This window comes from Schistocerca americana, chromosome 7 (assembly GCF_021461395.2).
Source record: "Schistocerca americana isolate TAMUIC-IGC-003095 chromosome 7, iqSchAmer2.1, whole genome shotgun sequence".
Lineage (NCBI taxonomy): Eukaryota > Metazoa > Arthropoda > Insecta > Orthoptera > Acrididae > Schistocerca > Schistocerca americana.
The window spans coordinates 525781931-525804998 of record NC_060125.1 but is presented as its reverse complement, the minus strand read 5'-3'; the positions used below and the strand labels follow the sequence as shown (position 1 = coordinate 525804998).

General features: G+C 40.4%; 1 long non-coding RNA gene across 1 annotated transcript; it reads left to right on the top strand.

Moving 5' to 3' along the window:
* Positions 1–17757: 17757 nt before the first annotated feature.
* Positions 17758–18310, top strand: LOC124621791. Its single transcript, XR_006980569.1, has 2 exons — positions 17758–17882; positions 18000–18310. It is a non-coding gene; the product is annotated as an uncharacterized LOC124621791 (long non-coding RNA).
* The last annotated feature ends 4758 nt before the right edge of the window (positions 18311–23068 follow it).

The following is a 23068-nucleotide window of genomic DNA, read 5'->3' as shown; positions in this document are numbered from 1 at the left end:
CCTGAGAAATCAGTACCCAGAACAACCACCTCTGGCCGTAATAACGGCCTTGATACGCCTGGGCATTGAGTCAAACAGAGCTTGGATGGCGTATACAGGTACAGCTGCCCCTGCAGCTTCAACACGATACCACAGTTCATCAAGAGTAGTTACTGGCGTATTGTGACGAGCCAGTTACTCGGCCACCATTGACCAGACGTTTTCAGTTGGTGAGAGATCTGGAGAATGTGCTGGCCAGGGCAGCAGTCGAACGTTTTCTGTATCCAGAAAGGCCCGTACAGGACCTGCAACATGCGGTCGTACATTATCCTGTTGAAATGTAGGGTTTCGCAGGGATGAAATGAAGGGTAGAAAAAATTGTTCAAATGGCTCTGAGCACTATGGGACTCAACTGCTGTGGTCATAAGTCCCCTAGAACTTAGAACTACTTGAACCTAACTAACCTAAGGACATCACACACATCCATGCCCGAGGCAGGATTCGAACCTGCGACCGTAGCGGTCGTGCGGTTCCAGACTGTAGCGCCTTTAACCGCTCGGCCACTCCGGCCGGCAATGAAGGGTAGAGCCACGCTTCGTAACACATCTGAAATGTAGCGTCCACTGTTCAAAGTGCCGTCAATGCGAACAAGAGGTGGCCGAGACGTGTAACCAGTGGCACCCTATACCATCACGCCGGGTGATACGCCAGTATGGCGATGACGAATACACGCTTCCAATGTGCGTTCACCGCTATGTCGCCAAACACAGATGCGACCATCATGATGCTGTAATGCAGCAATGTCGTGATACGATAAACCGCAATCGCGATAGGCTACAATCTGACCTTTATCAAAGTCTGAAACGTGACGGTACGCATTTCTCCACCTTACACGAGGCATGACAACAACGTTTCACCAGGCAACGCCGGTCAACTGCTGTTTGTGTAAGAGATATCGTTTGGAAACTTTCCTCATGTCAGCACGTTGTAAGTGTCGCCACCGGCGCCAACCTTGTGTGAATGCTCTGAAAAGCTAATCATTTGCATATCACAGCATCTTCTTCCTGTCGGTTAAATTTCGAGTCTGTAGCACGTCATCTTCGTGGTGTAGCAATTAATGGCCAGTAGTGTACTTCTGGTATCCTGTCGAGGACTTGTAGAATCCATACCAAGCAGACTAGCTGCTGTATTGTGTTTGCATAGTTGATCAGCACAGTATTAAACATGTGATCATGATTTTTTGGCTCATCCGTGTGTTTTTATGACCATCTCGCTACATCCGGTACTTAGTCGCGGTCAGTCCGAAACTAGAAACAACGAATGTATTCCAATATCGTATTATAGTTAGTTAAACATAGGGATCTGTTCGATACAACTTGTATGGGTTAATCACCGTCTTGTGCAACTGTAATGAAAGTCTTATTAAGACAAAACGCGTTTCACTTTGCTCTAAAACATTTTCAATGGTTACTGTAACAATGTGGTTTTTTCCTTCCAATTTTGTTTGCTAGTGTCGTGAACAGTTCGCATGCTTCACTTACTACAGTAAATAGTTTTAATTCTAAGCGTGAGTAATTAACTATAAGAAAACTGTTTATCGTACTAAATAAAGCATGAGAACTGTTCGTGAACCTAGAAAACAAAACTGAAAGTAAAAAAAAATTAAAAAAGCGTGTTTTACAGTGACCACTGACGGTACTTTATTATAAAGAGAAACGCGTTTGATCTCAATAAGACTATCATTGCAGTTGCATAAAGCGGTGATAAAGCTATACAACTTGTATACAAGAAAAAGAGGCCGAATTACAAAGAATGTACTGGGATTCTCATGTTGACATCATACCATGTGTTCATGTGGAGAAATTATAGTTGTGGGTTACACTGCAAATAACTTTGTAAGTTGTTTGTATTTGTGTTTACCTGCAAAAATGACGTGTCATAGTCCCGTGTCGTTGAATTTCATATGACATACCACAAGTGTATAATGAGTGTGTGGTTCATTTGTTATAACTCTGACAAACTATAATAGTAGATAGTATATGGGGCTTCTGGAACACTTTGAGGACGTATACGTACCGTCCTTAGCACCGTACCCATACGTGACGTCACTACTGCTCGCTGCTTGCTCTGGCAGCTCTCCAGTGCAGATGTTACGCACGTGCGCACACACACACACACACACACACACACACACACACACACATACACACATTCACACACACACACACACACACACACACTCACACACACACACACATACACACAGTTTACAATTACAGTTTTCTCTGTAATCAAATATACTTAGATTTGTTTCTTTGTGAAGGATATGAGAAATAAAAGAGGAAACCACAAAAAAAAAAAAAAAAGTTTGAAGTGAAAATGTTTATTTATTCAGTTGATATGAATATACAAAGTTTTAAGCACTGCTAGATTAGTTTTTTTTTTAATTCTTTTATGTTAAGCAATAATTGAAGCTTCTCGGAGTTCTTCCTCTATTGAAATAATTTCATTGTCGTGTGAGTTGTTGCCAGCTGTTTTTGATGCAAGGAGAAAAACTAGACGTTCAACAAGTTCGTTTGGGTTATTCCAGTGAATGTAGTCAACATGTGATTTGTTTGAATAGTCTTTCCAGTCAATTTTTACTTCTTGTTCTTCATCTTCTCTGTTTACTCCACGTACAGAGGTAATTCCCTTTCCTGTACGTATTTTACTTTTTATTTTCGCTGCTTTACCAATTTTGAATTCCTCAACAATGTCATCATCACTATCGTCATCCTCGCTTCTATTATTATCCTCTTCACGGTCTTTTTCTGCAGATGTTAGGGAAACCGTTGCAGTTGCTGCCGCTGCTGCTGCAGTACGACGTTTTGGACCCTCAAGTATTCCAATTAATGGCTTTATGATGCGTGTATACTTATATCCTTTGTTTGCATTTACAGGCTTGAAGGCGAGGTATTGTTGTCTGAAGGCATTGGTTGCCTTCAGAATTTTTGCATAATTTTGAAGATCACGGCTCGTGTAATTCTTAGGCTTGATTTTGAACAATAAACTGTATAGCCCTCTAGTTCCAGGATATCTTACGTTGTGTATTATTAAGTCATTTTCATCAACTTCCACTGGTGAGTTTCCAATCATCCATTCACTTGATAATGGATCAAATCTTACGCCGTACACGGTGTCGCGCGTTTTGTCTATAGGTTTATTAAAGTACGAAGCCGCCAGTTGACCAGCTCCATTTTCTGCTATACGCAACTCTTGTATTTTTCTGCTACTTTTCGTTTTTTTCTTTTTCTCCACATCATCATCATCGTCATCATATTTTTCATTAATGTCACAGCCGTTGATTTTGTCTTGACATCTAGCTGCAGAATTGCTATTGTTTTCTCTCGCCGGAAATCGGTGAATCAGTTCCTTTAGTGGTTGTGAAATGGGCTTAAATGTCTTTTCCAGCACAGATTTTGTTTCAGTTTCTCTTTTATGTAGAGATAGCATCTTTCTACGGATATTCTGTCTAGCTTTAGCGATCTGTTTTTTAATATTAATGTTTCGTTTAATCGAATCGTGCAGCATGTTTATAGCTCAAAACTGCCCACTCGCTATCTGAACTAAATTTACGTAGACATCTCAATTTATAACAGTAATTTCTTCACTTAGAGGTTTCAAAGTATGTGTTTATCACACGCTGCCTATGCACATCGTCGAGGATTGGTGAGATAATTTTACACATTTGTTTTATACGTTGCTTGAATTGAAGACTGTCAATGGCGGCACGTTGCCAGCAAAGTCCTATGCGAGCCTCTCTGTATACCGAAAAATCCCAATCATTTAAAATGTGCACTGAGGTACATACTTCATTTGGAAAGTGCACTTCCTTTTTTCTCACCTTCTCCATTTCCTATATAGGTCTTTAATGCCGGCGTGAAAGATGTGCACTCATTGACGTCTGTTAGGAAATTGAGGAACATGATGATAATTGCTAGTGCTTTGTAGTACGCAACTGCTCAGATAAATTACACTTTAATTTACAACCCGATATTCAAATTCAGCATGAAGTGGACGATTTCCAAGTGTTAAATGCGAGGCTTTATGAAACTTGAATCTGTCTCCTTTACGTACGTCAATCTCCGTATTCATCAAAAGTTGGTAACTGTTTTCATTCAATTCAAAGGTAATTGTTTCAATATCAGGCATAATAGAGCGTAAAATAACTTTACCAGTGTAAGGTAATACATACTCATACTGACCATTGTGTAAAAGGTAAGCTGATTCATTGGGATCTCCTGAAGGGATGCTGTCAATTCTAAAAATGATGGAACACATTCGATTTTTTTCAACGTAACCTTTTGTTGCAACATCCGAGTCTAAAATTGGCTCGCGCACATTCGTGATGCGTTTATTTTGCACGTCTAAAACTCGTTCTGTTACACTGATTAAGTCTAAAAAGTTTTCAACTCCTGCATTCATAGATGTACGTAAAGAGTTTTTTAGCTCTCTGAAGTCGTTAAGCAGCTTTTGGAACAACAGATCGACATACGATTTACTTACTACATCACTTGCCCTCGGCTTTGTCTTCTCAGCAGAATCAACTCTGTCTTTCACACGTTTCACAGAATTTTCGATTCTTCTACGGATGTCGTCTACGTATTTTTTCGTTGCTGCATCATCATCAGTTCGCGGATCAGCTAAGTTAGTGATGGTTTTGCGGTGCTTGACCGTAAGTGAGCTCTCACTTACATCGAATGCGTTCAGTTTTTCCACCGCATTATCCACATAAACTTTCGTGCATGCATCATGATCTTCAGCAGGATCATGTAATCCACTTAAACGCTTATTATTAAAATAAATTGCTGCACTTGTAGTGTATATGGAGGAAAAGAAAGCTGTTATCTGCGGCAAAAATTTCGTTATTAAAGTGCTCGAGGAGGCAGCATCAGTATTAGAGTTTGTTGCATCATTTACTCGTTTTCGCGGTGTCGAGTCTCCGGCAGAAGAAGAAGAAGAAGAAGAAGAAGAAGAAGATGAAGAGGTGATACTCACTTGTTTCTCAAATAGCTGATTTACTTTATCGATAAGATTTGTAATAATGTTCGAGTATGACTGGAATTTCGAATCCACATATTTTTTATTAGCAACATCGTTATTGTATTGAGGATCTAGTACGAGCAATAGAGTATTGCTACTGCTGTTATTCGAAGATGTTACCTGTGCAGAAGCCATGATGGTAATAATCTGTAATGGGGCAAGCTGTTGCTTTAAATACAGATGTAATTATCAAAGTTTATACGATAACGACCATTATTTAATTCATCATCTTTGCTAATAACAAGAAAATCGTAGGCATTCCCATTCCATGCTCGTTTACACATTTCGAGAAATTCATTGAATGTCATGTCAGGATTAACATGATCACTGAAGACATGTTTTAAATTACGCTCATCTTGTTTAAAGAGAACAATAACATTAGCATTGTCTCTGATTAACTGTTTAGGAATTTTGCTATATGTCTGACACAAATAGAAACTGTCTACACCGTAATGCCGACCCATCGAAAAGTAAGCTTTCATGTGATCTTGTTTGTCGCAGGCAATGTCGTCGAAAATAAAAACTGAAAGTGGTCGGGCTTGATCTGGTGGTATTACATCTTCTTTACTGGAAAATGTAAAGTAGCCAATATCTTGCAGGTTTTTAAAAATTTGTTCCAAATATTTATATTTGTATTGTTGCAGCGATTTGGAAAATACGTAGACATTCTTAAATTTGAGACCATTTTCATGAATTAGAAGATTAACAATCACATTTGTTTTTCCACAATTGGAAGGACCTGCAATAATACACCTAATCGTATCAGGAAATAGATCACCATGCCTACGATCTTGCCTTTGCAGTTCATTTCTGTGTTCAGCAATAGGTCTAATAGGAAGTTGAAGTGCATGTTTCCTGAATTGCATCTTTAAGTACACTAAGGACTCTACGTATCTTACAATTACTATTATAATAGAGCACTCTAGGTGGCAAACTTATCACTCGGGCAATGATCATGATTATAAAAAAAAAAAAAATTTTGTCAGATATGTGATTCGAACCCACGCTCCCTCCTACAAGATCTTAAATCTAGCGCCTTAACCACTCGGCCAATCTGACAGATTTGTAACAAGCGCCACCATTTTGTCTGGAGAAAAAACAATTCCTATCTTACAAATACTGTTATAATAGAGCATTCTGGGTGTCAAACAGACCAGTCGTTAGTTAACACTCAAGCTATGAAGAAGCATCGCGACAACAACAACAACAAGCAAAATAAGTTGAGGAAGGGGAAGAATAAGAGAGGGACAAAAAAACGTGGTGGTTCCCTGCTTAACCGCATGATTAATAAACTACCTGTTGAACTTCACATACCTGGCTACTCCTACTGTGGTCCTGGCACAAAGTTAGAGGATAGACTCAAAAGAGGCGATGTCGGTATCAATCCACTTGATGAGGCGTGTAAAGAACATGACATAGCTTACGCAACTCATCCAGACAGTTTGCCTGACAGACATCAAGCAGACAGAATTTTGGCTAGAAAAGCGTGGAGTAGAGTAAAAGCAAAAGACGCTAATTTGAAGGAAAAGTTAGCTGCGCTGGCAGTGACTGGAGCAATGAAAGCTAAAGTTAAAATGGGTATGGGTTTGAATAAGAAGAAGAAGAAGAAGAAGAAGGAGAAGAAAAGTTCTGGACGAAAGAAAGGTGGTAATATACTGAACAAAGTAATTAAAAAAGTTCGAAGTGGACTTAAGTACTTGAAGCCTGGTGCTAATCTGATGACAGTTGTGAAAGTGGCTCGTAAAATCGCATCACAGGTTGCTCCGACGAAAGCTGTGGGGAAATTATTAGACAGAGAACGTATAATACCTGTGCCCAAAACAGGTGGAATAATACCTCTAATTCCAATATTTGCTGCTTTATCAGCACTTGGAGGATTAGCCGGAGGTGCTGCTGGAATTGCTAAAGCTGTTAATGATGCGAAAAGTGCTCGAAAGGAGTTAGCTGAAATGCAGAGGCATCATCGTGTACTTGAAGCAATTGCTTTGCGTGATGGAAAAGGCCTGTACTTGGGTCCATACAGGAAAAACGGATTCGGTCTGTATCTGGCAGGTATAAATGGAACAAGGAATAATAAAAAAAAAAGTTCTCCATGAACAGTCTTCCTACAAGGCCTCTTACCAACATTGACTTAGAACACTATGCTAAAAAGCTGCAGATAGCACACTTTCGAGGTGTCTTTATGAGAGATACTTTACCTTCAAGACCTAACACTTGTGAGTGTGCAATTATTAATCTCAATACTGAAGAGGAACCAGGTTCACACTGGGTAGCTTACAGAAAGGAAGGCAAAATTGTCTACTATTTCGACAGCTTTGGAAATTTACCACCTCCTCCGGAAATAGTAAGGTATCTGAAAAACTGTACGATAAAATATAACTACAATACATTTCAGTCACTTAACAGCCAGAGATGTGGCCATTTATGTTTAAGGTTTCTGAATTCAACATAAAACAGACAGTCTTGCAGGGTATAGTTGTAGTCTAACAATGGACATTGAACACGGCATAACGTTAAGTCTGACGGGTAAAGAATCACTTCTAACTGCTGTCTTCAATCCTGCATTGAATTTATCCTCACATGTTTACGAAATTGCTCTGCTAAACCTTTTTACATATAATTCCATTCACAATATTACATCGTTAAATAATAATCTCTACTTCTACAACTATTTGAATGATGTAGAAATTTTGGATAAAGTTAGTCTGAAACATGGAGCATATGAACTGCACGACATTTTTTCAGCATTATTGAAAGAAATTGAAGCGTACAACTTGAAGGTTAGCAGTGATAACTCGATAAATAAGAAAAAGCATGACTTGCAATTAAATATTACCTTCAATAAAACACCGAATCGATGTCAGATTAGGAGTAATCTTACTATAGATTTTAATCTCCCAGACAACATAGGTTCAGTTTTAGGGTTTGCAAAAACTGTAGTGGATAAAAAAGTCTTGAAGACTGCCGAATATTCAGTTAACATTCAAAGTGTTAATGTCTTGTGTGTTGACTGTAACATCTCAGGAGGTTCATTTCACAATGGGGAACCTACACGTACATTGCATCAGTTCTGGCCTGCTGTACCACCAGGATATAAGATTGTGGAAACACCGTATTCACCCATTTATATGCCAGTAGTTGCAAGATACGTTTCAGAATTAAGTGTGTCAATTAGAGATCAAGAAGGAAATCTTGTTGATTTTGACGGGGAAGAGATAACTGTGCGATTACATTTGAGGAAAATACGGTAATGGGTATCGTATACAAACAGAATGCCTGCATAAGCAAGGACACAAGATACCTTGACAATGAGAGCAATAATAACAAGGAGGAGGAGGAGGAGAAGAAGAAGAAGAAGAGGAAAAGAAAAGCAAAGAAGAGAAAAGTCAAAAATGTTTTAACTCCACACAACAGAGAAATTCTGTCGTCACTGGGATACAGAGTGCTATAAATACTGATACCTTCATCTGCAAACTCTCATTCGAGTCGTCCGACTTTCAGTGATCAAACAGGAGGAGGAGGAGGAGGAGGAGGAGGAGGAGGAAGCTAAGGAAAAAAAAAATGTTGAATGTAAGAGAAAAAATTCTCGTCGATGACTCGGTTAGTCGCCTGCAGTATCATAAGTATAAACCTTTTGGTCAACCGGCTTTTGCTCAGAACGATTCCATATCAATTGTTATACAAAATGAAAACACTTACCTGCTTCCTTCCGAGAGTCTGCTGTATATAGAAGGACGACTTGTCAATGCAGAGGGAAAGGGAAAAGCTACTGATATTGAGTTAACAAAAAACTGTGCACTTCATCTGTTTTCGGATATTCAGTACCGTCTCAATAACCAAATTATCGATCATGTACGTAATCCAGGAATTGCAACATTAATGAAAGGATATGCTTCTTTTACACCAGGTGACGCAAATGCATTACAAAATGCCGGATGGGGGGCAAGAGGCGAATTGAAAGAGTTAGTCGACGATGATGATGGTCGTTTTAATTTTTGCATTCCGCTTAAAATGATCTTAGGCTTTGCAGAGGATTACAAAAAGATTATTTTAAATGCTCGCCATGAACTGATACTGATTCGTAGCAGGCAAGATATTAACTGTATTGTCTCAGATAAAGCAGATACTAAATCAAAAATTGTGTTGGAAAACGTTCACTGGGAAATGCCGCATGTTCAGGTGTCTGAAAAGCAACAAATATCACTGTGGAATATCTTAAAAAATGATATCACTTTGACTCTACCTTTTCGTCACTGGGATTTGGTTGAAAGCATTGCGCCAGAAATTAACTCATGGACATGGCAAATTAAATTTAATACAGCTCTTGAAACAGCAAGGTATGTAATATTGGCTTTTCAGTCAAACAGAAATTTGATTACTGCTGACTCTAGTGTATTCGACAAAATAAACATATCAAACTTGAAGGTGTATTTAAATTCTTCTAAATTCCCAGAGGAAAATTTTGCTGTTGATTTCGACACGAAGAATACTGCACAGGCGTTTGAAATGTATGCCAATTTTCAATCGCTGTATTATGGAGATAGCAGTGTAAGAAGAGGGAACCCGCTCATGAACCGTACTGAATTTCAGAACTGTCCTATATTTTTCATCGATTGTTCTCATCAAGACGAAACACTGAAATCTTCGGTCGTTGACATGAAGATTGAAATAGAAACAAAAGAAGCATTTGCTAAAAATACAATAGCTTACTGCCTGGTCATTCATGATTCAGTGATTGAAATGACTCCATCAACCAATCAAGTCACAAAGCGTACGCGGATATAGAATGGGAGGGGAAAAGACATGGGAAGCTGGAAAGAAAGAAGAAAAAAAAAAAAAATAGATGTCGTGTAAGGAGGATTTGTTCCCCGTCCAGCCAATCAGGTCACATAAGGCATACTCAGAGATATATACACTCCTGGAAATTGAAATAAGAACACCGTGAATTCATTGTCCCAGGAAGGGGAAACTTTATTGATACATTCCTAGGGTCAGGTACATCACATGATCACACTGACAGAACCACAGGCACATAGACACAGGCAACAGAGCATGCACAATGTCGGCACTAGTGCAGTGTATATCCACCTTTCGCAGCAATGCAGGCTACTATTCTCCCATGGAGACGATTGTAGAGATGCTGGATGTAGTCCTGTGGAACGGCTTGCCATGCCATTTCCAACTGGCGCCTCAGTTGGACCAGCGTTCGTGCTGGACGTGCAGACCGCGTGAGACGACGCTTCATCCAGTCCCAAACATGCTCAATGGGGGACAGATCCGGAGATCTTGCTGGCCAGGGTAGTTCACGTACACCTTCTAGAGCACGTTGGGTGGCACGGGATACATGCGGACGTGCATTGTCCTGTTGGAACAGCAAGTTCCCTTGCCGGTCTAGGAATGGTAGAACGATGGGTTCGATGACGGTTTGGATGTACCGTGCACTATTCAGTGTCCCCTCGACGATCACCAGTGGTGTACGGCCAGTGTAGGAGATCGCTCCCCACACCATGATGCCGGGTGTTGGCCCTGTGTGCCTCGGTCGTATGCAGTCCTGATTGTGGCGCTCACCTGCACGGCGCCAAACACGCATACGACCATCATTGGCACCAAGGCAGAAGCGACTCTCATCGCTGAAGACGACACGTCTCCATTCGTCCCTCCATTCACGCCTGTCGCGACACCACTGGAGGCGGGCTGCACGATGTTGGGGCGTGAACGGAAGACGGCCTAACGGTGTGCGGGACCGTAGCCCAGCTTCATGGAGACGGTTGAGAATGGTCCTCGCCGATACCCCAGGAGCAACAGTGTCCCTAATTTGCTGGGAAGTGGCGGTGCGGTTTCCTACGGCACTGCGTAGGATCCTACGGTCTTGGCGTGCATCCGTGCGTCGCTGCGGTCCGGTCCCAGGTCGACGGGCACGTGCACCTTCCGCCGACCACTGGCGACAACATCGATGTACTGTGGAGACCTCACGCCCCACGTGTTGAGCAATTCGGCGGTACGTCCACCCGGCCTCCCGCATGCCCATTATACGCCCTCGCTCAAAGTCCGTCAACTGCACATACGGTTCACGTCCACGCTGTCGCGGCATGCTACCAGTGTTAAAGACTGCGATGGAGCTCCGTATGCCACGGCAAACTGGCTGACACTGACGGCGGCGGTGCACAAATGCTGCGCAGCTAGCGCCATTCGACGGCCAACACCGCGGTTCCTGGTGTGTCCGCTGTGCCGTGCGTGTGATCATTGCTTGTACAGCCCTCTCGCAGTGTCCGGAGCAAGTATGGTGGGTCTGACACACCGGTGTCAATGTGTTCTTTTTTTCCATTTCCAGGAGTGTATAAAAGAGGAGGAAAAAAAAGTGCAAGCATTTGATCATTGTCGTCCTGTTTGCTCCCCCCTCACACCAGTAGCTTGTGAGAAGGAAATATGAACAAAGTTATAATAATTACCGCTAAGTCCGAGAATCATCCAGTGATAGTGTTAGTGACTAATTTAAGTGATGGTTGTGAATGTGTACTGCAAGTTCATAACATGGAGGCCTCTTTCAGTGCACTGAATTGTTCACTCGATTCATTGCTAAAAGAGAACAGTGACTGTAAAACATTAGTGTATTCAAAAAATCTGCTCTGTCCACTCGTCCTAAATATTCTAGAACAAATTATTATTATTCATAAAGATGTTGAAATGCTACGATTGGAAGATTATGGATTGGACTGTGCTAATAAGAAAGAGAAAGGTGCTGCTGCTGCTGCTGCTGATGCTGCTGCTTCTGTTGCTGATGATGATGATGCTTACTTCTTGTTCGAGTGGATTAAATCGAAAAATGTTTGTAAACTGCTCTCTCGAATTTATAGGAAACTTACTGTGCAACAGTGTCAAAATCTAAATGCAATTGATTATTACTTATTTCCTAAACAGTTGTTACCCTCTTTATGTGATCTTTCTCATATATTTCACAGTTTACCACAAGTGTTTCAAAATGATGCTCTTATTTCTAAGTATCAACATTGTTACAAGCATTATAATGTGAATGCACGTTGTCAAATTGATGGACCACCTCCTATTAAAAAGAATTGTAAAGAGTGCAGAAAGGAAATTTCGGATGAAATAAAATAACAATTATTGTATGTGGTTTTTTTTTTAATTTCACTCAGTAAATAAAGAAAAAGTTACAATGAATATATAATGTTTTGTTATTTTCTGTATACAAATCAGTTACAAATTCACATGGAAGTTGTCTGAATGACAGTATTGCACACACACACACACAATAAAATTAGTCAGACGTTTGTCAAGTTTTCTTTGTTTTTCAGTTGGTAGTGACCCCACGCTAAAGTATTTACCTTATCTGACAGTATAAAACGTTTATCATCATGTGCAGACAAACCAAGCTTTTGTTGTTTAACAGTTGATACCACATGAGACTTTGATTGAATAATATACTGTACAGAAGTTTTAACATCTAAATTCAACATACATTCTCGATAATCATCGATGCTCAATGCTTTAATAGATGACTGTTTTATACCTTTCGCTCTCTGCATTACACGTAGTGATTCGGTCTCTAGTGCATACATTTTAGCTCTCAGGCCTATGAACTCAGTAATAAGTTCGCCGTTTAATTCATCTTTCAATAGTCCAACCTCCTTTTTATTCACAAGTGGAATGTTAAATCTGTTATTAATGGGAAAACCTGAAGTATCAAACCATTTTTGCACATCACTTTTGATATCCTCATAAATATTTTGAGTTTTAATATGGTAAATTAAACTATCGGTATCAGTGTAACACAGTTTTACATCTTTTACAGGGAACTTGTTCAGTATATACCCATAATGAAAGTCAACAAGACGCGTCTTTGAAATGTCTAAAATCGCCATACCTACAGATATAGGCTTGTCAAACACTACATTGAGTTTGTCTAATTCAATACCAACTAAATTCTCCTGAAATATAACGCTCCTCTTGAAATTTGGTTTTGCAATCATTGCAGATGCTCCATATTTACCATCCCATGAAGTTACTAGTTTTATGTCCAACATCTTTCGTACATTTTGCATTGTCTTACCAAAGACGCTGTTATTCATTAGCTTAAAAAAATTCTTTTCAAAATCGTTATTTGCTACCATACGTTTCTGTGCGTTAATATCGATGTATGGTTTCATCCATGGAAGTTGTCTGAACGACAGTACTCTGTGAATCTTTCTCAATTTCAAATTATGTTGCAAACACTGTTTGAGATTTCTATAATGAATTACATAATTTTTCTTATCATACAAAGTAGAAATTAATTTTTTGGGAGCACTAGCCTTGCCTACCACACAGCTAGATGGTGGTATCATTTTCTCAGGACATAGTGGTAGATCAGAATGCATATCGTGGATGTTTTCAGGATATTCAAGATCTACTTCCAGAATGTAGCCTATATCAGAGTCATCCGGTATGTTGTTTACGTCAAAAGTTTTAACAATTTCAGCGTTGAGCCAAGAAAAATGTGAAACTGGGAGGTACTGCATCATTGCCCAACTGTAAAGACTATTTACATCAAGGTAAATAATGTAGGATTCATCAGTATTTTCATCATAATTAGACATGAACCTGTTGTTTGCCACAGCATGTCTACACGAGCAGTGAACAATGCCGCCTCTAATACCTCGTTCGACGAATTGAAGTTGCTCAATGTCTGTGATGAGTTCTAATTCTGCTTTGGTGGTTTTCAATAATGCATCCCAAGCCAATCCAGGTGAAGTAACATAATGCGCGGGATCTAACTCATAGGTTTTAATGCAGAGATTTCGAAAATTTTCAAAAACATCGCTTAACAATAACACATCAATTTTTAAATAAAGATCCGAGTATTCCCCCAGTGTCTTGCACTTGAACAAATGCCAAGCATTACACGCCCTTTGATAATCACACTCTGAGACAGTTCTTCCACCAGTCAGCAAACTTTTAAATTCCTGAATCGGCGGTAAGTGTTCTTCTGATAAAACACTCTCATCACTCACATACTCATATGGAAATATACCCTTCTGATTGACTAAATAAAATTCACGATCATCAGGAAAGTATTTCCTCATTATCCTGAGTTCCTCTGGCTTTAGGTAAGATGCACACTTTTCTAGCGAGCATGATAAAAAATTAAATGAATCTATAAACCGGAAATTTATGTAGCAGTGCCGGTCTTTATGTGTTACTTGAATGCTCTTCGTGAAAGATTTGTATTTCTCCATATTCGATGGTAATATAGAAACGCGGCCTGGATTTAATTTAGTTTTCCTCCTCCCGGTCTCATTCACTAGTTGCTCGCAAATATTTGTAATTACGAAATGACTATCATAATTGGACAGATTGTGGAATACGACAGGCACTGTAAACAGAGGTCTGTAGTTTACATTGCAGCTAGCATGCGCTGCACCGCGGTACTCGCCTGTAAAATGACAATGGTCACGATGCTTCACATCGCCTGCCTCAAAGGCTTCCTTACAAATATGACAGATCTTTGCAGAGTGAAAGGCTGATTCTTCCTCTGGGCTTAATATAATCTCTTTATTTTGTAATAAGAAACCGTTCACATACTCAGCAATTGCATACAGCTGTTTCGTGAACCACTGCATGCAATCACGACCGCGATACAACTGAAATTCCGAATAGTCATCATTATAAGTACAATGTATGTAATATGCAATACTAAATGGTGTATGTAAATGTATTTGATCAGAGTTACTACTTCTACTGCAGCCAGCAACTGGTTGCAGCATGCACTCAGTGTCCGCATATATTATAAAAGGCAGCTTTAGCTTATTTCTGAAATTGGAAAATTTTATATATTTATTGTGCTCATTTGGCATGATAGTGTTGACTGGCTTAAACTGCGCACAGTCAAGCAAGTGTGCTTCTAACTTCTGTTTTGCATGGAAATAAGACAGACAACGGGGGCATATCACGACAGACTTATGATGAGCAGTAATGGTATAATGTGCTAGGTTCGACAAACTTTTTATATAATAAAAATGATTTATATTTGTATTTTCTAGCTGCAACATTAATAAATTTACATGTTTTTCTCTTTGGTACTTTGTAATATGCAGTGGTATAACTCGGATATCTTTCGACCTTTCCCTCGTCCTCCTTCTTGCCCCCTCTCTCACCTCATCCGCTTCTCCCTCTTCTTCAACAACCATCCACTCATAATCCGAGTACTGTATACCGTACACATTGACAGACACACTTTCATTCTGCTTTTCGAATATATGGACATGCTTTAGCTCTGTAGGAAACGGTATATTAGAAAAGTTTAATTTGTTTGCATGTGCAAAATAGGCAGACACACGGTGCGCATTCTTGCTTACAGGATACAAAGCAGCTAGAATTGCCCATTTAAAACAAGCATTACCTTTCGAGTGAACGTTAATTACTGCATGTTTATTCGCAATCACTTTTGGCAGTTTCGTGTGACGTCCTGCATAAAACCCTTTGTTTTCGTTAACATTAATACATAGTTTTACTATATTACGCAACGCCCAACCTGAATCTCTCAATTGAAATTTCTCCAGTTTATTTAACAGTACATCCCTAATTTTAGTTGAATACCACTCTTCGGTAATGTCAGAGGAGAATATATTTAAATTCTTTGTATTTAAGTACTTGTCTTCTACGTCACCCGATTTGGGCAGCACAAAGTTGCAAATGAGTGAAAAATTAATTTTAAGAGGCTTGTTAATTTTACGCACTATGTTCTCAAAGACAGAGAAACATGCATCCAAGAAATATTTTGGGTCCTTAAACCCTCCTCGGTTAGATATCTCACCTGTACATATTCTATTTTTGAACGCACTTTCAACCGAAACCCATTCCAGAGCATTACTTTCCTGATGATCATGATTCAGCTTAATGCGCTTTGGCGATGGTTCGGTCATTATTCACTTTCAGCGCTTCTCAAAATATCGTATATGGCAGACAACAGGACATTACAATTTGAATATATAAATGAAACATCCCCACTCTCTAGCCATGTTTTGAGGCAAGCAGCTCCATTTACAAAATCAAATTGACAACTGAATGCATTATGAGAACAAATTGTATGCAACACAAACAAAATCTCTTTGATGTAAGCATCAACAAGATTATTAAACTTGGTAACATATAACTCTGTGTAATAAGTACACTCGTATTTGTCATAGACTTGAAAAGCAGCAAAATGCTCACCTTGTTTAAAGCACTCTGTTTGAATTAGCTGCACTATTTTTCCATTGAATTCGGAATATGCATTTACATCCTCACCACACCCTATTACTTTTACTGCAAATACTAATGTGTCATGTGTATCAAAATGTGTGCCACAGGTATCGTCTTTTAAGGATTGCAAATCTATTTCCTTAATCTTGCCATTTGCTGACACTTTCCGTATTTGAATAGACATGGTTAGTATCACAATATGCTAACAACTACGTAATATTAGTATAAGGAAACATATGTTAGTATTTATCAAACAGATTCAAAGTCAATGATATCCATACTATTTTTCCTACCACGATATATCAGAGCAACTGTTCCGGAATTCAGAAATTCCAATTCTTCATCACTGAGAGTGGCGAATCTTGCGGGAAGGAATATTTTGCACTCCTTCAAGTATACTACGACCGCTGCTCCAAATTTCGTCGTCGTCCGTCTCGCACTTAGGATGGGATATTTCTCCCCCTGTTCCAGAGACGACAGCCGCAGCGTAGTTTTGGAGCCTCCTCCTTCTCCCAGATGCTTCAGACTCTGCAACACTGAACGAGAGGCATCCCTGTTCTCTCTTGAGTTACAACAACTTCTTAGTAGATGAAAACTATATGCCACTTAGTAGTAGTAGCACTAAGTAATACTTGTCAGACTTACATGTTTTGAGCCAGCTATGTGTTTCACACACTCTCTCCGTCAGCAAAGGCAATTCCAATACTGACACTCGCACGGGCACTCGCACAGCTGAAGGAATACGACAGAGTGGAATCGTCTGTCGCTTTATACTGGTCTATAGGCATAAAAAAAATTTTTGTTTCTCTGCTACTTTCACAGAGAGAGAGAGAGAGAGAGAGAGAGAAACTCTTGCAGTCATACGACACATTGCTTCTCTTGGAGTACATTCACCCTGGTAAAGAAATGCTACGTCCCCCGCTGCTACTGATGGAGTTGTTATTGACATTGTATTCTCAGAGACTCGTATGGTTCTTCTCTCAGCGTGCTGCATCATATTACCGTGTTATTTGCTAGTCATGTAATCAGATAATGTCCCTCCATATCCTCAGAGAGAGGCTTTTTCTTTTCCCACCCTGCGGTATCATGCATTGACTTTATGCGTTCACATAAGATCAGCTGTTGGACGAGGACAATGACCGCCAGCCCGAAAGCAAGGGCGATGATGATGTAACTGCTTACGCCAGATGGTTGAGAACAAGAAAAAACGGTACGTCCCGCCAGCCACGATCACATGTGCAGATGTTCACTATGACCTTTCAAGCAATGAAAATTTTTTTTTTTTTTTTGCCAGCGGACTTCGTCTTCTTGTCTTTCTTTTACACAGCTGGGGTTTAAAGCCCCCCTCCTGGAACAGCTGCGAACCTCCTGCTGTTTGCTAACATTGCTATTATTGACATACAGCATCCTCTACATCCATATATATATATATTTTTTTGCTTTGAAAAATAGCAGATAAAATGAGATGCTTTTAGAGAGCTGCTATCAGTCTACGTTTCACCGAGGTGGCTGCTCCTCTTATCATCACCATTATCGTCTATAGAGAGAGAGAGAGAGAGAGAGAGACATTATCTGTTTGTCAGGTAAGAGAAGTCGGTGATGGATTGGGATTTACACAATGATACTAGCAAAACTTTAAACGAAATTAGACGATACCTTCATCAACTTTTTTCTCTTTTTTCCTTCTCACATCATGACAGAATGAAGATAGCTTTCGTAGACCTGCAAGGATTCAAAGACGATGCAAATAATTTTGTGCCTAAACAAGCTGCTGCTATCCTCGTGGACGGCAATCAAGTTATCGCAGAGCAATTTGTAACTATCGCACAAGTTTTAGCATTCAGCACCTTATCGGAGAAAACTCAGAGGATAAACTCGTGGGTGACACGCAATCACCTTCATCAGCAGTGGGGAATGGATGGAGTGTCACTACTTACTGCGAGAAATACGCTCTGGGAGTTGTGCAAATCTTGTGACTACATTATGGTAATGGGTCTGGAAAAAGCAGATTGGACGACGACTTTATTGGGCACAGATCATGGCAGAGTAGTTAACATGCAATCTCTGGACTGTCCATCATTGAAATTGCTGAAAAAATCTTTCAATATTGCTGATGAGGAAAATGATCGATGTTTAGCAAAGACTAATGTACGATTAATTATGCGATGGTATTTTGAAAATAAAACATCTTCCTAAAATACGTGTTATCTTTCTTTTTTTTTCCCCCTTGCTCCTCTTTCTCCTCCTCGTGTCTCCGCCCCTCCTTCCAGTTCCATATAAGCAAACATTTCTATCACAACTGTGTCATTTCGAAAAGCATATTGCCTTCAGTAAGTAGCAAGTTAGAAGAAAAAAAAGAAGAAGAAGATGCAAGCTGCCATTGCTGATGAGCTTCATCGTCCTGCTCGCCGAACATACACCAGGCGGTCAGTTATCACGAAAGGACTTGATGATCTGCATCAAGCAGACTTAGTCGATATGATTGCATATTCTAAATGGAATTCTGGGTATAAGTATTTGTTAACAGTAATTGACGTTTATTCAAAATATGCATGGGTCGCTGCTCTGAAGACTAAAACTGGAATTGCAGTTGCAAACGCACTTAAAAAAATATATATAAAAAGTAAGCGGGCCCCAGTAAATTTACAAACTCATCAGGGAAAAGAATTCTACAATACTAGTTTTAAAAAGTTAATGCAGAAACTCAGAATTAATCACTACTCCACTTTTTCAAATATGAAAGCTTCCGTAGTTGAACGCTTTAACAGAACTCTCAAGAGTCTTATGTTCCGAAAATTTACTGCTCAGGGCTCCTACAAATGGATTAACACTGTACAAGATCTGGTCCATCAGTATAATCACATGACACACGGAACGATTAAAATGCGACCAGTGGATGTAAAAGATAATAGTCTTCTATTTACTGTGTATAACAAAATTAAAATGATTGATCCACGGCGGTCAAAACTCAAAGTTGGTGATTACGTCAGAATTAGTAAACAGAAAACAGTCTTAGACAAAGGGTACACCGCCAACTGGTCCACGGAAATTTTCAAAATACGTAAAGTGCAAGAAACCAATCCGAGAACGTATCTCCTTGAAGACTACAAATCACAGCCCATAGCTGGAGCTTTCTATGTTGAAGAGTTGCAAAAAACTAAATATCCATCATCATATATTGTGGAGAAAATAATACGGAAGAGAGGAAGAAAAGCTTTGGTAAAGTGGCTTGGATTCAGCAATGCACACAACAGTTGGATAAATTTGTAAAAAGAAAATAAAAAATTAAATGCTTAGTACATGCTGATTGCGTGTGTGTGTGTGTGTGTGTGTGTGTGTGTGTGTGTGTGTGTGTGTGTGTGTGTGAATGTGTGTATGTGTGTGTGTGTTTGTGTGTGTGTGTGTGTGTGTGTGTGCGCACGTGCGTAACATCTGCACTGGAGAGCTGCCAGAGCAAGCAGCGAGCAGTAGTGACGTCACGTATGGGTACGGTGCTAAGGACGGTACGTATACGTCCTCAAAGTGTTCCAGAAGCCCCATATACTATCTACTTATAATAATCACAAAGATCAATAAATTCAAGCAATTCGTTAATAATAATGAGCAAGATTGCTACGTGCTCATCTCACTGCAGCATTGTTCATATTGTGTATCGAGTTCTTTCGTAGTATGTCTGTAAGACATTTTACTTCTATTCCGTAGAACATTACAGTTAATCTCCATATTCTAAACCACTCACCCACGAAGCAAGCAGTACAGTTTCCGCACTTGGGATGTTCTCCCGCCCAGAACTAATCGCCTCCACTCTGTCTGCGCTTCTCCGCCCATTAAGCCGGCCTACAGCACCACTGGCATCCACCGCTCCATCAGAAAGCTTACGACGCAGCCGCTCGTAATGTTAAATACTCATTACATCGTAATCACTTCCCTGCTGGTGGTGTGCGTTGATCTGAACACGTTTCTTCTAAGAAAAATACGATGCTTAATTAAATATTACTAATTTTTTCCTTAAAACTACCCACCACCCAATATTACAAAAGTAAAAATATAATCATAATGACAATATAAAAAATAAGGACAACAATAATAAAATATTACACAGAGAACTGAAACGGAAATACACACATCAAAGAAAGTTTTGGATTAGCCCAGTTCCCAGAACTCCAGAAGATGGACGTTGACTTTGGATATTGTATCACAGACACAGTCTCACGTTGGTGCAGTTTGTAGGTTTCCGTCCGCTGTTGGAGGGCAGACCTATCGTTTAGCTGACATGGTTGTGGTTGTTTGTCTTCTTCTTGTGTTCACTGGGGCCACTTGGTTTCGTAAGTGTTGCCTGTCCGCTAGTGGCGGCAGCAGGGGTATCGATATGTAGTAACCGTGGCCCTATCTTTGGGGCGACGTCGTTCTTCTTGCAGGTCGTATGAGTGTGCAGTTCGGTTGGGGACTCAGGAGGAGCCAGTTCCATGCAGTGCGAGAATACGCCGGGACCGTTGGGTGGTTGCATGGACTGCCGGATCGAAGGCCTGTGGTCACGAGGGTGCGCGACCTCGTCGTAAACAGGATCCTGCAAGCTTTTAGTTGAGTGCATTTGGATTCAAGTAGAGAAATGCAACTCTTGGCTGCATATTTCAATGCTCGCTAAAGTGTTTTTTGCTGGACCTACTCAGAGGTCGATTCCTGGTGCACCGTCTGTGACTGGCCCTTGTGTTTTGTTATTGTATTTGCTGTTTTATTGTACGTTTCTAATTTTTTATTATATAATTGCCATTCTTGGCGTTACAGTAGGTTTAAATGATTGTGCTACCAAGTTTACCATCATTTTGTGTCACCTGTTTGGTGATCAGTTGCTTGCCCTTTTAAATTAATCTTTGCTGCTGTATTTGCTGTTGTACTAGATGTTTTTAAAATTTATTATATACTTGCCATTCTTGGCGTCACAGCAGGTTTAAATGGTTGTGCTACCAAGTTTATCATCATTTTGTGTCACCCGTTTGGTGATCAGTTGCCTGTCTATTTAAATTAACCTTTGCTATTGCATTGCTGTTTTATGGTATGTTTGTTAAATTTTTTGTAATTGCCGTTTTTGGCGTTAAAGGCCTTCAGCCGTGACTGGGGTTACTTGCCTTAAAATTCTAATTGGCTTGTTTTTAAAACATTATTTGCTGCGTCTGTATTTTATGCTCATTTGGTAAATTGTAACGCACTGAATGTGCTATTAATTGCACAGTTGTTTATTCCTTCATTAATAACGTGTGATTTCTTGATTTATTGCTGATTCTCGAATTACCGTGTTAAAATAAATGTGTGTAATTGCAAAACGGAATCAATAGTAACTGATTTCCGCCTCGTCCACAATTGTAACCGAATCCTGCGTTTCTTGACTACCACGTTTCACAGGGAAGTGTCCGGGCGTCTCTGAGTGAACCAAAACGATGTTGTTCGAACATGGAGGAGATACAGAGAGACAGGAACTGCCGATGACATGCCTCGCTCGGGCCCCTCAAGGCCATGGTTTCGCAAGTTCACTCCCGACGTCCATGGCGAGGTCCACCTTTGCAACCAAGACACCATGCAGCGTGGTACAGATGGGCCCAACAACATGCCACATGGATCGCTCAGGTTTGACATCACGTTCTCTTCACCGATTAGTGTCGCATACGCCTTCAACCAGACAATCGTCGGAGGCGTGTTTGGAGGTACCTCGATCAGGCTGAACGCCTTAATCACACTGCACAGCGATTGCAGCAAGATGGAGGTTCCACGCTGTTTTGGGGTGGCATCATGCCGGGCCGTATCGGCGCCGTAACGGCTGTGCGATACGTGAATGCCATCCTCCGACCGATAGTGCAACGATATCGGCAGCATATTGGCGAGGCATTCGTCTTCATGGTCGGCAATTCGAGCCCCCATCCCGCACATCTTGTGAGTGACTACCTACAGGATAACGACATGGCTCGACTAGAGTGGCCAGCATGTTCTCCAGACATGAACCCTATTGAATATGCCTGGGATAGATTGAAAAAGGCTGTTTATGGACGACGTGATCCACCAACCACTCTGAGGGATCTATGCCGAATCGCCGTAGAAGAGTCGGACAATCTGGACCAACAGAGCCTTGATGAACTTGTGGATAGTATGCCACGATGCATACAGGCATGCATCAATGCAAGAGGACGTGCTACTAGGTATTAGAGGTACCGTTGTATACAGCAATCTGGGCCACCACCTCTGAAGGTCTCAGTGTATGGTGGTGCGACATGCAAAGTGTGATTTTCATGAGCAATAAAAAGAGCGGAAATTATGTTTCTGTTGATCTCTATTCCAATTTTCTGTACAGGTTCCGGAACCGAGGTGATAATAAACTTTTTTGATGTGTGTATAAGGTATGAGAAAGAGATCTGTCACTGTCACTGAAACATGAGAAGGAAGCGATGTTGTGACAGTTTCTAACGATGTTAAATAATTTAGTGGATGCCGGTTTCCTCTTCGCACTAGCTTCGGAGAGTTAAGAATGGTTCAAATGGCTCTGAGCACTATGGGACTTAACTTCTGAGGTCATCAGTGCCCTAGAACTTAGAACTAGTTAAACCTAACCAACCTAAGGACATCACAAACATCCATGCCCTAGGCAGGATTCGAACCTGCGACCGTAGCGGTCTTGCGGTTCCAGACTGCAGCGCCTTTAACCGCACGGCCACTTCGGCCGGCAAACGTCATGTGGTTCAGTCTTTATTTTGAATTGATGTAGATATATGTCTCCTGTCCT